The sequence below is a fragment of the Watersipora subatra genome, chromosome 7 (genome assembly GCF_963576615.1).
Source record: "Watersipora subatra chromosome 7, tzWatSuba1.1, whole genome shotgun sequence".
Taxonomy (NCBI): Eukaryota; Metazoa; Bryozoa; class Gymnolaemata; order Cheilostomatida; family Watersiporidae; genus Watersipora; species Watersipora subatra.
The window spans coordinates 5,872,361-5,883,782 of NC_088714.1; positions in this window are offsets into that span (position 1 = coordinate 5,872,361).

Consider the following 11,422-nt stretch of genomic DNA (forward strand, 5'->3'; position numbering starts at 1 on the left):
TTAGCGAAGAAACTGCTAGTATTTACTACCGTTATTACCACGAAAACTGCAAAAGAATGTCATATAAGCTAGAGTTTTGAGAAAATAGTTGACAGGAAAGCTGAATGACATGAGAAGCAACGAATTTCAGATGAAGCCTTTCAGCATCTAAAATAATCTGAAATACAATTCATTTGTTTTATTTTGGAGATCATCGCAATGACACGTACAAAGAACTGATTGGACTGGAATCGCTGCAGAAGTTCTGTTTTACAATGATTGGCTCGCATGAGAGGAAGGGTACTGACTGCATAAAAATTATTTTTGTCTCGATTTTGATGTCTAGGTCATAACGAAGATGAGTTCTAATTGAAAGGGGCGACAAATCTTAAAAATGTATGTTGCGTTGTTTTCATAGTAAAATTGTCCATCCATATCGTCTTGAGTGACATAATACTGAAATTAGTTTAAAGTAGGAAACTGTGTGTCTGAATGCTTTTTAAAGGCAATTGTTGAAAAACTGTGCATATTAGCCTATAATGCATTGTTAAAGTGATCAGGTAAAGGAAGTCCAGCCAGACTAGTTGATGGTTCGGCATAGTACAATAATAATGATTCAATATGAACCTGGTGATGCATCAATCATGATTTAATCTTATATTGTAAATATTACAAATAATACTCACAGTCATCTGCAGTCTTTTTTTGGGTAATTATCTACTAGCTCTTTAGTGTTCTCTAGTCTGTCTATCTGTCTCCGGGCGGTTTGTCTTTGGAAACACATAGGGATTTAACAAGTTGTTTTTTGTGTTTTGTACAATTATTTTATCTTATGTACTATTTTCATTGAAAGTGAGTCAAACAATGGCTTGCCTTTTAATGCCGTAAGGAAGGTTATAGCCGTTGAAGTAAAATCTACTCGACAAGGATAGACAACTCCCAACTCAAGAGCGAGTTCACGTAAACTCGATGAGTTAATGAACAGACTCGTGTGTGAGCCAAAAAATAGACTCGATGGTGAGCCGATAAACAGACTCGTGGGTGAGCCGATAAACAGACTCGTGGGTGAGCTGATAAACAGACTCGTGGGTGAGTCGAAAAATAGACTCGATGGTGAGCCGATAAATAGACTCGATGGTGAGCCGATAAACAGACTCAAGAGTGAGCCGATAAACAGACTCGATGGTGAGCCGATAAACAGACTCGAGAGTGAGCCGATAAACAGACTCGATGGTGAGCCGATAAACAGACTCAAGAGTGAGCCGATAAACAGACTCGAGAGTGAGCCGATAAACAGACTCGATGGTGAGCCGATAAACAGACTCGAGAGTGAGCCGATAAACAGACTCGATGGTGAGCCGATAAACAGACTCGATGGTGAGCCGATAAACAGACTCGATGGTGAGCCGATAAACAGACTCGATGGTGAGCCGATAAACAGACTCGTGGGTGAGCCGATAAACAGACTCGTGGGTGAGCTGATAAACAGACTCGTGGGTGAGCCGAAAAATAGACTCGATGGTGAGCCGATAAACAGACTCAAGAGTGAGCCGATAAACAGACTCGATGGTGAGCCGATAAACAGACTCGATGGTGAGCCGACAAATAGACTCGATGGTGAGCCGATAAATAGACTCGATGGTGAGCCGATAAACAGACTCGATGGTAAGCCAATAAACAGACTCGAGAGTGAGCCGATAAACAGACTCGATGGTGAGCCGATAAACAGACTCAAGAGTGAGCCGATAAACAGACTCGATGGTGAGCCGATAAACAGACTCGATGGTGAGCCGATAAACAGACTCGATGGTGAGCCGATAAACAGACTCGATGGTGAGCCGATAAACAGACTCAAGAGTGAGCCGATAAACAGACTCGATGGTAAGCCGATAAACAGACTCACGAGTGAGCCGATAAACAGACTCGATGGTGAGCCGATAAACAGACTCGATGGTGAGCCGATAAACAGACTCAAGAGTGAGCCGATAAACAGACTCGATGGTAAGCCGATAAACAGACTCGAGAGTGAGCCGATAAACAGACTCGATGGTGAGCCGATAAACAGACTCGTGAGTGAGCCGATAAACAGACTTGTGGGTGAGCTGATAAACAGACTCGATGGTGTCTTTTCTCAATTATTACACTCTAGTAAGCCAAGCGCAATAATTCTTGATGTTCGGTCAATAGCACTTATAGTGAATGCAGCTATGATATGCTGGCTAATATCACAATGCTAAAGTCAGAAACAGTGGCAAGAATTTTATACACTATTTGCTTTTGGCAATCAAGCAGAGCTATTGTAAAAAACGCAGCATCTTTATTGGTGTTATATCTCACAGTACCAAGCAGTAACACACCGACAATGATAAAACTGACAGGTTATATAGCAGTCCCAGGGAAAAATCTGCAATGTATTGGCTGCACAGCAATTAGGTCAACCATTGCCACAATAACATATTTCGAATACAAAAATGATAACATTTGTTATTAACTAATCACACAATACGAGTATTAATAACTTTTTTAGTCTTTGTATAGTAACATGCAAATCCTAGAACAATATGATAATAAATGGTTAACATAAAAAAATGCTAGTGTAACACATACATATACTCTATATTGGACAAGTGTTAATCGTGCGCCTTATAAAATATGACCATTCAAATTTGTCTGAATTGCAACGAACGTAATATAGATCCATTGAGTCAGCAATTAGAAGCTGCCGGATTATAGGCTTAAAAACAACGTCATCAATTCTCTTACGCATGCTGACTGTCTATAAATACAGGTACACACTGATTGACAGTTCATTCGCTTTTACAAGCATGAAGCACTCGTGTACTTTTTGCGACTTTCTTTGCAACAAGGAGCGTGATTTACAGGGGCATGCTCGTGTACACAGACACTGCTGCTCCTCCTGTGATGAAGTGTTCACCACTCAGCCTCTCCTGCAAGCGCACATCTCTGCTGAGCACCGAAGAACACAGTCTACCCAGACTGAACCTCAGAGATCGAGGGCGTGTTCACCCCGGCGCCCACACCATCACCGAGGGCAACGCTACACAAGGCCGCGGCAGGACCGACGACCAAGTCGACGACGAGTCCAAGATCGTTCGCCCATCGGTAGACTCTATCAGGGATGACAGTGACCCTCTCGGGCTACTGGACTTACCAGTCAAAATCAATTTCTGAGTGCCAGTAGTCCCACCAACCACCTTGGCCCTTCTCAGGGCCACCATTTCCATTTTAAGGGTTTTGTTTTGCGTCGACAATGGTGGAAACTCAGTGTCGTACTTATCATGTACTTTTTTTATTACACCATTGGTGTAACTTTATGGGTCATTTACTAGACATACTATAATAAAATTATTTAGGGCTGTTATGAATTTCAATATTGTCACACTTATTTTAAGAACAACCTGGTTTCGAAAGCTGATGTTTATCTTATCTTTGTTAAGAGAAACTTTAAGTATCATTTGAAAGAGGGTAAGTAACATGATGATGAAGCAAGTATGGTCTGCAAGCTTCTCCTATTAGTCATTGAGCCGATGGTGCTTGAGGTCTAAATCCTGTTAGCACACCTGCAGTGAAGCTTTTACATACTCCTCTAACTTGCTCCCTTTCTTTGCAATCTATCATTCACTTAATCTGTTCTTTCTTTTACATAATGTTATCTTTTTTGTATGGTAATGTTAGTGAATGGATCTGTGTATTAGGGGTTGTGCGGTAAATAACAGTCTGGTATTTATGCTCATATGCATACACGCGAGTTATTAATATATTACGCCTGTTTCAATCTTCATTCATTCCTATTTGCTGAGATGTGGATGGTTTCCTACTTAATTCTGAGGATCTCGGTGTAGTATGAGGGACAAGGTCAGAATGTGAAATATGAGGGCAGGGGTAAAGATCATAGCCACTGTTAGGACAATGGTGATTAAAAAAGCCTAACTAGAAATCCACCAAGAACCGTTTAAGGTAGAGCATAAACTGATGTTTCTTTCTGCACACAAACATTCTGTATTCTAAATTTGTGTGCAATAATTGTTAACCTGAAATTACACGCTTGTATAGTCTTTTTTTTTCTTTGTGCTAACACAATAATCCGTTTCTCACAAAGACAAAGACAACTAAAAAAGGAGAGCACGGCCAGACAGACAAAACTAATTAGGCAGCCACTTGGCAACATTTAGGCAAAGCAGAGGTGAGTGGCCAGAAATTTCGCAATAAAACTTGATATAACACTGTTTTAATTTACAAGGAATTAATACTGGATATAACACTGTATCGTTTGAATGATTAGCAGTTCATGACTTACAAAAATATTTTGGTAATACTCTAGAACGTAATTTATGCACTTTAAGCCATTTTCAAAACACTTGTTAAATTTTCTTGTTGTTGTAATGAAGTTCTACAAGCAAGCTTGCGTGTTTGTTGCATCGTTGGTGTCATAATGACTAGTAACCTTGGCAGCACTGTACGCAATCAGTACGTCATAATGACTAGTATCCTTGGCAGCACTGTACGCAATCAGTACGTCATAATGACTAGTATCCTTGGCAGCACTGTACGCAATCAGTACGTCATAATGACTAGTATCCTTGGCAGCACTGTACGCAATCAGTACGTCATAATGACTAGTATCCTTGGCAGCACTGTACGCAATCAGTACGCATATGATTAACTTTTCTGCTACTAAATTAATGTCTTTGCAATGAAAAGGTTCCATATATACATGTAGGTATATGCTTCTCATGTTAATAATGTTGAGGCATTGAAGTGACAATATTTTAGATAGAAAAGTAAACATTTATTATCAAAAATTAAATAGCAGAGGATTAAAAAGGGTCAGAACCAGAAAAAATTATAATCATAATAAAATAACTATAGCACACCCCTACAAAAATATTTAGATTCTTGTTATTTTTTCTGTAGTGGGTATAACTAATCAATTCTTCTAATATTTGGGAGGTGGGGTGTCTTTTCCTGAAAGTTGAGTTGCCATCACAGCACCTCCTTCTTCTCCTTGCCTCAAATCTACCTATGTAACAAAAATCAGATACATATCAAAGACAATCACATACATATCATAGATTAGGGAATAGCCATGGGATATCACATATCATAGAGTAGGGAATAGCCATAGAATATCACATATCATAGAGTAGGGAATAGCCATAGGATATCACATATCATAGAGTAGGGAATAGCCATAGGATATCACATATCATAGAGTAGGGAATAGCCATAGGATATCACATATCATAGAGTAGGGAATAGCCATAGAATATCACATATCATAGAGTAGGGAATAGCCATAGGATATCACATATCATAGAGTAGGGAATAGCCAAGGGATATCACATATCATAGAGTAGGGAATAGCCATAGGATATCACATATCATAGAGTGGGGAATAGCCAAGGGATATCACATATCATAGAGTAGGGAATAGCCATAGGATATCACATATCATAGAGTAGGGAATAGCCATAGGATATCACATATCATAGAGTAGGGAATAGCCATAAAATATCACATATCATAGAGTAGGGAATAGCCATAGGATATCACATATCATAGAGTAGGGAATAGCCAAGGGATATCACAAATCATAGAGTAGGGAATAGCCATAGGATATCACATATCATAGAGTGGGGAATAGCCAAGGGATATCACATATCATAGAGTAGGGAATAGCCATAGGATATCACATATCATGGAGTAGGGAATAGCCATAGAATATCACATATCATAGAGTAGGGATTAGCCATAGAATATCACATATCATAGAGTAGGGAATAGCCATAGAATATCACATATCATAGAGTAGGGAATAGCCATAGGATATCACATATCATAGAGTAGGGAATAGCCATAGGATATCACATATCATAGAGTAGGGAATAGCCATAGAATATCACATATCATAGAGTAGGGAATAGCCAAGGGAGCTGGAGCAGAAGCTTTAAAGAAGATGCTAGCAACTACCGATGTGGCTACTATCAAATCTTTCATGGGACCGATTCGGTTTTACCACAAATTTCTACCAGATCTATCTACAATTACTGTAATTGTCGATAGATCCGGTATAGATCTATCTACAATTACAGTAATTGTAGATACATCTGGTAGATCTATCTACAATTACTGTAATTGTAGATAGATCTGGTAGATCTATCTACAACAGTACCTCTCCAGAAGTTACTCGAGAAAGGAGAACAATGGCACTGGAATACGGAACAGCAGACTGCCTATTTGAAGCTAAAGGAGATGCTATGCAGCAACACGGTGTTGGCACACTTTGACCCTTCTTTGGATATTGGGATTTTTTGTGATGCATCAGACGTTGAGCTAGGAGCGGTACTTTTTCACCAATACAAAGATGGCAGTGAAAGACCAATTTCTCATGCTAGCAAAACACTGACCAATACTCAGAGAAGATACAGTCGAATTCAAAAGGAAGCTCTATCTATCATCTATGAACTAAACAAGTTTCACCAGTTTATCTATGGAAGGAAGTTCATCTTGGTGACAGATCACAAACCTCTACTAGCGCTGTTTGGACCAACTAAAGCAACCCCCGCTATGGCAGCAGACAGACTGGCAAGATAGGCTCTTACTCTCAACCAATATGACTATACCATTGTAAAATAGGAAAACCTTTGAACATGGAAACGCAGATGCACTCTGTCGCTTACCCATTGAACATGATCACAAGTTTGATGGGGAGGAAGAAGGCAAAGATATTGACACAATATGCACAATCAAACACAATGGAATACGGCTGAATCCAACAGATCCTGGTATTCCGAAGATAGAGACAGCTAAGGATTCTGTGCTCAGCACAGTGATGGGATATCTGAAGGATGCAAAAAGATCTGAAAGAGCATGATGGCAACCAAGCTGGAATCATGACTAAAGGCTATTTTGTAAAAGACTTCAGGAAACTTGAGATGTCATTGTCAGCTGATAGCAGATGCTTGATGTATGGAACAAGAGTTGTCATACCACTATCTCTACAAAGACAAGTTCTTCAACTTTTACATCTTGGACATTTTGGCATGCAGAGAATGAAGCAACTTGCTAGAACTGCTGTTTACTTGCCCAGGATGGATCAAGACATCACAGATACTGCACACCAATGCATTTCACACAATGAGCATCAAAACAAGCCTGATCGTCTACCAAATCACCCTTGGATGATGCCAGAAAAACCATGGAGCACGGTACACATCGACCATACAATTAACTTCATGGGAACCAACTGGTTGGTGTTAGTGGATGCCTACACAAAGTATCCATGTGTACATGCTACCACTTCAGTATCAACCAAAGCTACTACAGATTCACTCAAGAAGGACTTTGCTCACTTTGGATGTCCACATACCATAGTGTCTAATAATGGAACTACATTTACTTCTGAGGAACTTCAAGAATGGTGCAGAAATCGGGGCATCATTCACCTGACAGAAGCACCATTCCATCCAGCCACCAGTGGAGCTGCAGAAAGGCTAGTTCAATCCTTCAAACAAGCACTCAATAAGTAGGATCTCTCAGCTCAGTCTGCTTTGCAAGAATTCTTGATGATGTATAGAAACACGCCACTGTCTTATGGTTACTCACCCAGTGAACTGCTGAATAGGAGACAAATCCGAAAAAAAGATCGATACATTACTGCCATCACCAGCTCACTTAATTCAAAGCAAACAGATGCAGGAGAACCGATCAACTGAAACAGTTCATCATTACACAGTGGAAACACCATGCTATGCTTTATACTGTGGACCCAAAAGAGATAAACAGCCTAAATGGGTGAAAGCTGTTGTTATCAAAGCATTTAGCAGCAGAACAGTCAATGTTAGAGTACTACCCAGAGTACCAACTTGGAAGAGACATCTGGAACAGCTTTGTCCTAGACATATTTTACCAGAAGGGGCTGAACCACCTGCCGAAATACCAACTACTTCAAACAGTCTTCCAAAATCATAACCGTTGCCTGCAGCCACAGTACCAAAACCAAAAAGACGAAATCCAAGATTACCTAATGGCAATGAATACAACAGGGACAATTCCAGACGCTCAAAGAGACAACCTAATTGCTGAAGTCACCCATACAACTTCAAGCTAGCAGAGAGGTATTAGGACATTACAATGGACAATCAATGCATTACATAGTGAATGAAATTTACTATGTCATTATAGTATTATACATAGCTGATTATTTATGGAATAAGTTCATATAAAATTTACTTGCTGAATGTATAGTTCAAGGATAATACTTATGCTATTTCAGCTCTCTATACATATATACTTGGGATGTCTTTTCATAATTCATTGTGAACTCAGTACTGAAATAAAAAACATTACAGTGAGAACACGACAAAATACATATCAGATACAATCACATACATATCATAGAGTTGTATCATAAATGATACAGCTCATATCATACGGAGTTGTATCATATACTTACATATAACTGGTAAAAATACTAAATACTGTGCATGCAGCCACACCCATCGCACCACCATCAACACTAAGACACTGGTGCTATTGATGAAGTGTTTGTCTGTAGGTCTATCTGTCTGCTGTGAGTGTGATGCAAAGGCTTTATCATCAAAAATGTTAGCATCACTTGTACCCCCAAACAGCATAAAGTTCTTTTGAAGGTTGCGTGACATATACATGTACTGCAAGTTTAACTAACAGGCTAGCATATGGACCTTGGTTAATGAAGCAAGTGTTTGCTTTGAAAAACCAAGGGCTAAAGCAAATAGAACTTATGTATTATAGTGGAAGTTCTTTATTGTCATTGAACTTAGTTGATGATCAACGTTTTCTGTCAAACAGCGACAAGCACTTTTTCAGCAAACTAACATCTTTGACACCTCTAAGCTGCTGAGTGTACTTCTGATACACCATCTCAAGGAAAGAGATACTGCGAGATGTCTTCTAAGCCTTCAAGCTTCTTTGCATGCTAAGTTACTTTAAACTTGAAGATCTCATTGCTAGTAACTCTAAACACTTACAGAGGAATAAGATGGCGGACGGAGAGGGTCAACAGTTGGTTGTTTTCCGAAACAAATGGGTACCGTATATGGGACTCCATCTTTTTTCACATCTGCATGAATAAAACTTTGTTATCAAAGTTGCTGCAAGCAATGACAATCAGTAAGTTTTTGTTTAAATCAACCTATAAAAAACCTCAGTGAGCCTTGATGAAACTTTTACAAGTTTAATACTAGAACCATACCAACATAAATGTTTTAGTATCACATTATTACATTGTTATAGTTTATATTCTCTTTTTTACAAGCTCAGTTGTGTGGAAACCTTTGCATTTCTTGTTTGTAATCAATGTTACACAGCACTATAAATTAGCTGCAGTAAGCTTTTTCTGATTATGTACTTGTAACAAAAAGATACTAGCACCAGATAGGACAACCCTGATATACATTATAAAAAAAAAACATATATATATATAATTATATATATAAGTATATATATGTATATTTTATATATATAAAAAATTATATATATTTTTTTTACATATGTATAAGTATATATATATATATATATATAATTATATATAAATAGATATATATATATTTATATATATACATGTATATATGTATAATATACTCATGCTTCAGACAGAGCTGTTTCGGCTATGGAAGCCTCATTAGTGCAGCTCAGAGCAGGCAAGGGAGACAAATCCCATTGCCAATGGGAGTTTATATATACAAATTGTTTTCTCACCTATATATCCTCACATATATATATCCTCACATATATCAATCTGCTGCTCTTACAATGGACCTACGCCCTGATGATGAAGAAATTGACTGGCACACGGAACCTCTTCATGGTGCTTACCAATGACAAATATTTAAGGTTGGCGATCTTCACCAGACATATATGTGGCTGAACAAAGGAAACCTAACGGCCAATACAGAGTTGCTAATCATGGCAGCCCAGAAGCAAGTGCTCCCAACAAGGCAACTCCAAACAAAAATCTATCACATTAGAGACAATCCTACATGTAGATGCAGACTGTGCAAAGATGCACCTGAGACCATCCAACACATCATCAGTGGATGCAAGCAGCTAGCAGGAAACGTATACACTGAGCGGCATAATCATGTCGCAGGTGTTGTGTATAGAAGTCTATGTGACGAGTATGGCCTTAATAAACCACAACACTGGTGGGAAGCTCCTGGTAAGGTAAATGAAAATGACCGCACTAAGATCCTCTGGAACTTTTACATCTAGGCTGACAAGCATGTCCTAGCAAACCAACCAGATATAGTGGTGGTGGACAAGGAGAACAAGAGGGCTACTATAATAGATATAGCAGTACCCAATGACTACAATATAGCCAGCAAAGAAAAAGAAAAGGTAGAGAAATATCTCCCTCTTGGAGTAAAGATGGAAAAATGCTGGAATGTAAGAACAACTGTAATTCCAGTAGTCATTGGGGCACTGGGCGCAATAAGACCGGCGCATAAAATGTGGCTTGCCCAAATACCAACAGCAATCAAGTCAGGTGAGTTGCAGAAAAGTGCGCTATTGGGAACAGCTAAGATCTTGAGGCGAGTGCTCAAACTCCCAGGTCTCTGGTAGGAGACCCGAGTTAGAGCAAAAATTACCACCCATACAGGGTATCCAGGGTGAGGAAACAATTTTTTTCATATGTATATTAAAACTGTTGTGCGCAACCTCTACTGAAAAGTACTCAATGCTAGGCAGAGCATATGTAAAATGCAGCAACTAAGCAGATAACATAACACGGAAAATATTAGCTCAAGCACAACCATATACAATCAAAACAAAATGACCCAAACTATGTTTACTATAAAGGCCTATAAAAAGGCTTCCTAATATGCAAACCACACTTGAGCGCATTGAATAAATGGAAGGAGTTGTCTTCTAATTGCCAAAAGTGCCAGGAGTTATCTTCTCGATTACGCCTAATACCAAGTCACATGATTAAAACATCGAGCTCATTTCTAGCATTTCGGTTCAGCTTTTAGTTTTCATCAAACCGCACCTGAGGCTTCGCACGTAACAGATTGGTAGAGCTTTTACTGAAAATTCACTTCACTTCTTTTATAATTTTTTTATAATTCTATGTTCTACTAATTATATTTTAGATTTTTATTAAAGAATCATTTTTATATGCTTTTTCATCTGATTTTAATTACTATATGTATAGACCACGATCAGGCCTGCCAACCCAAGAGTGGGGGCAATGCGTGAGATTTGGTTTTGGGGCAATTAATGTATCGATGATAGTATTTATAAAATTGTGGAAATTGGGGCAAAAATCGCACGTATTTTCATTTTTTGGAGTTGATTGCGTGAGTCTCACGCCCAATGCGTGAGTCTCACGCCCAATGCGTGAGTCTCACGCCCAATGCGTGAGTCTCACGCCCAATGC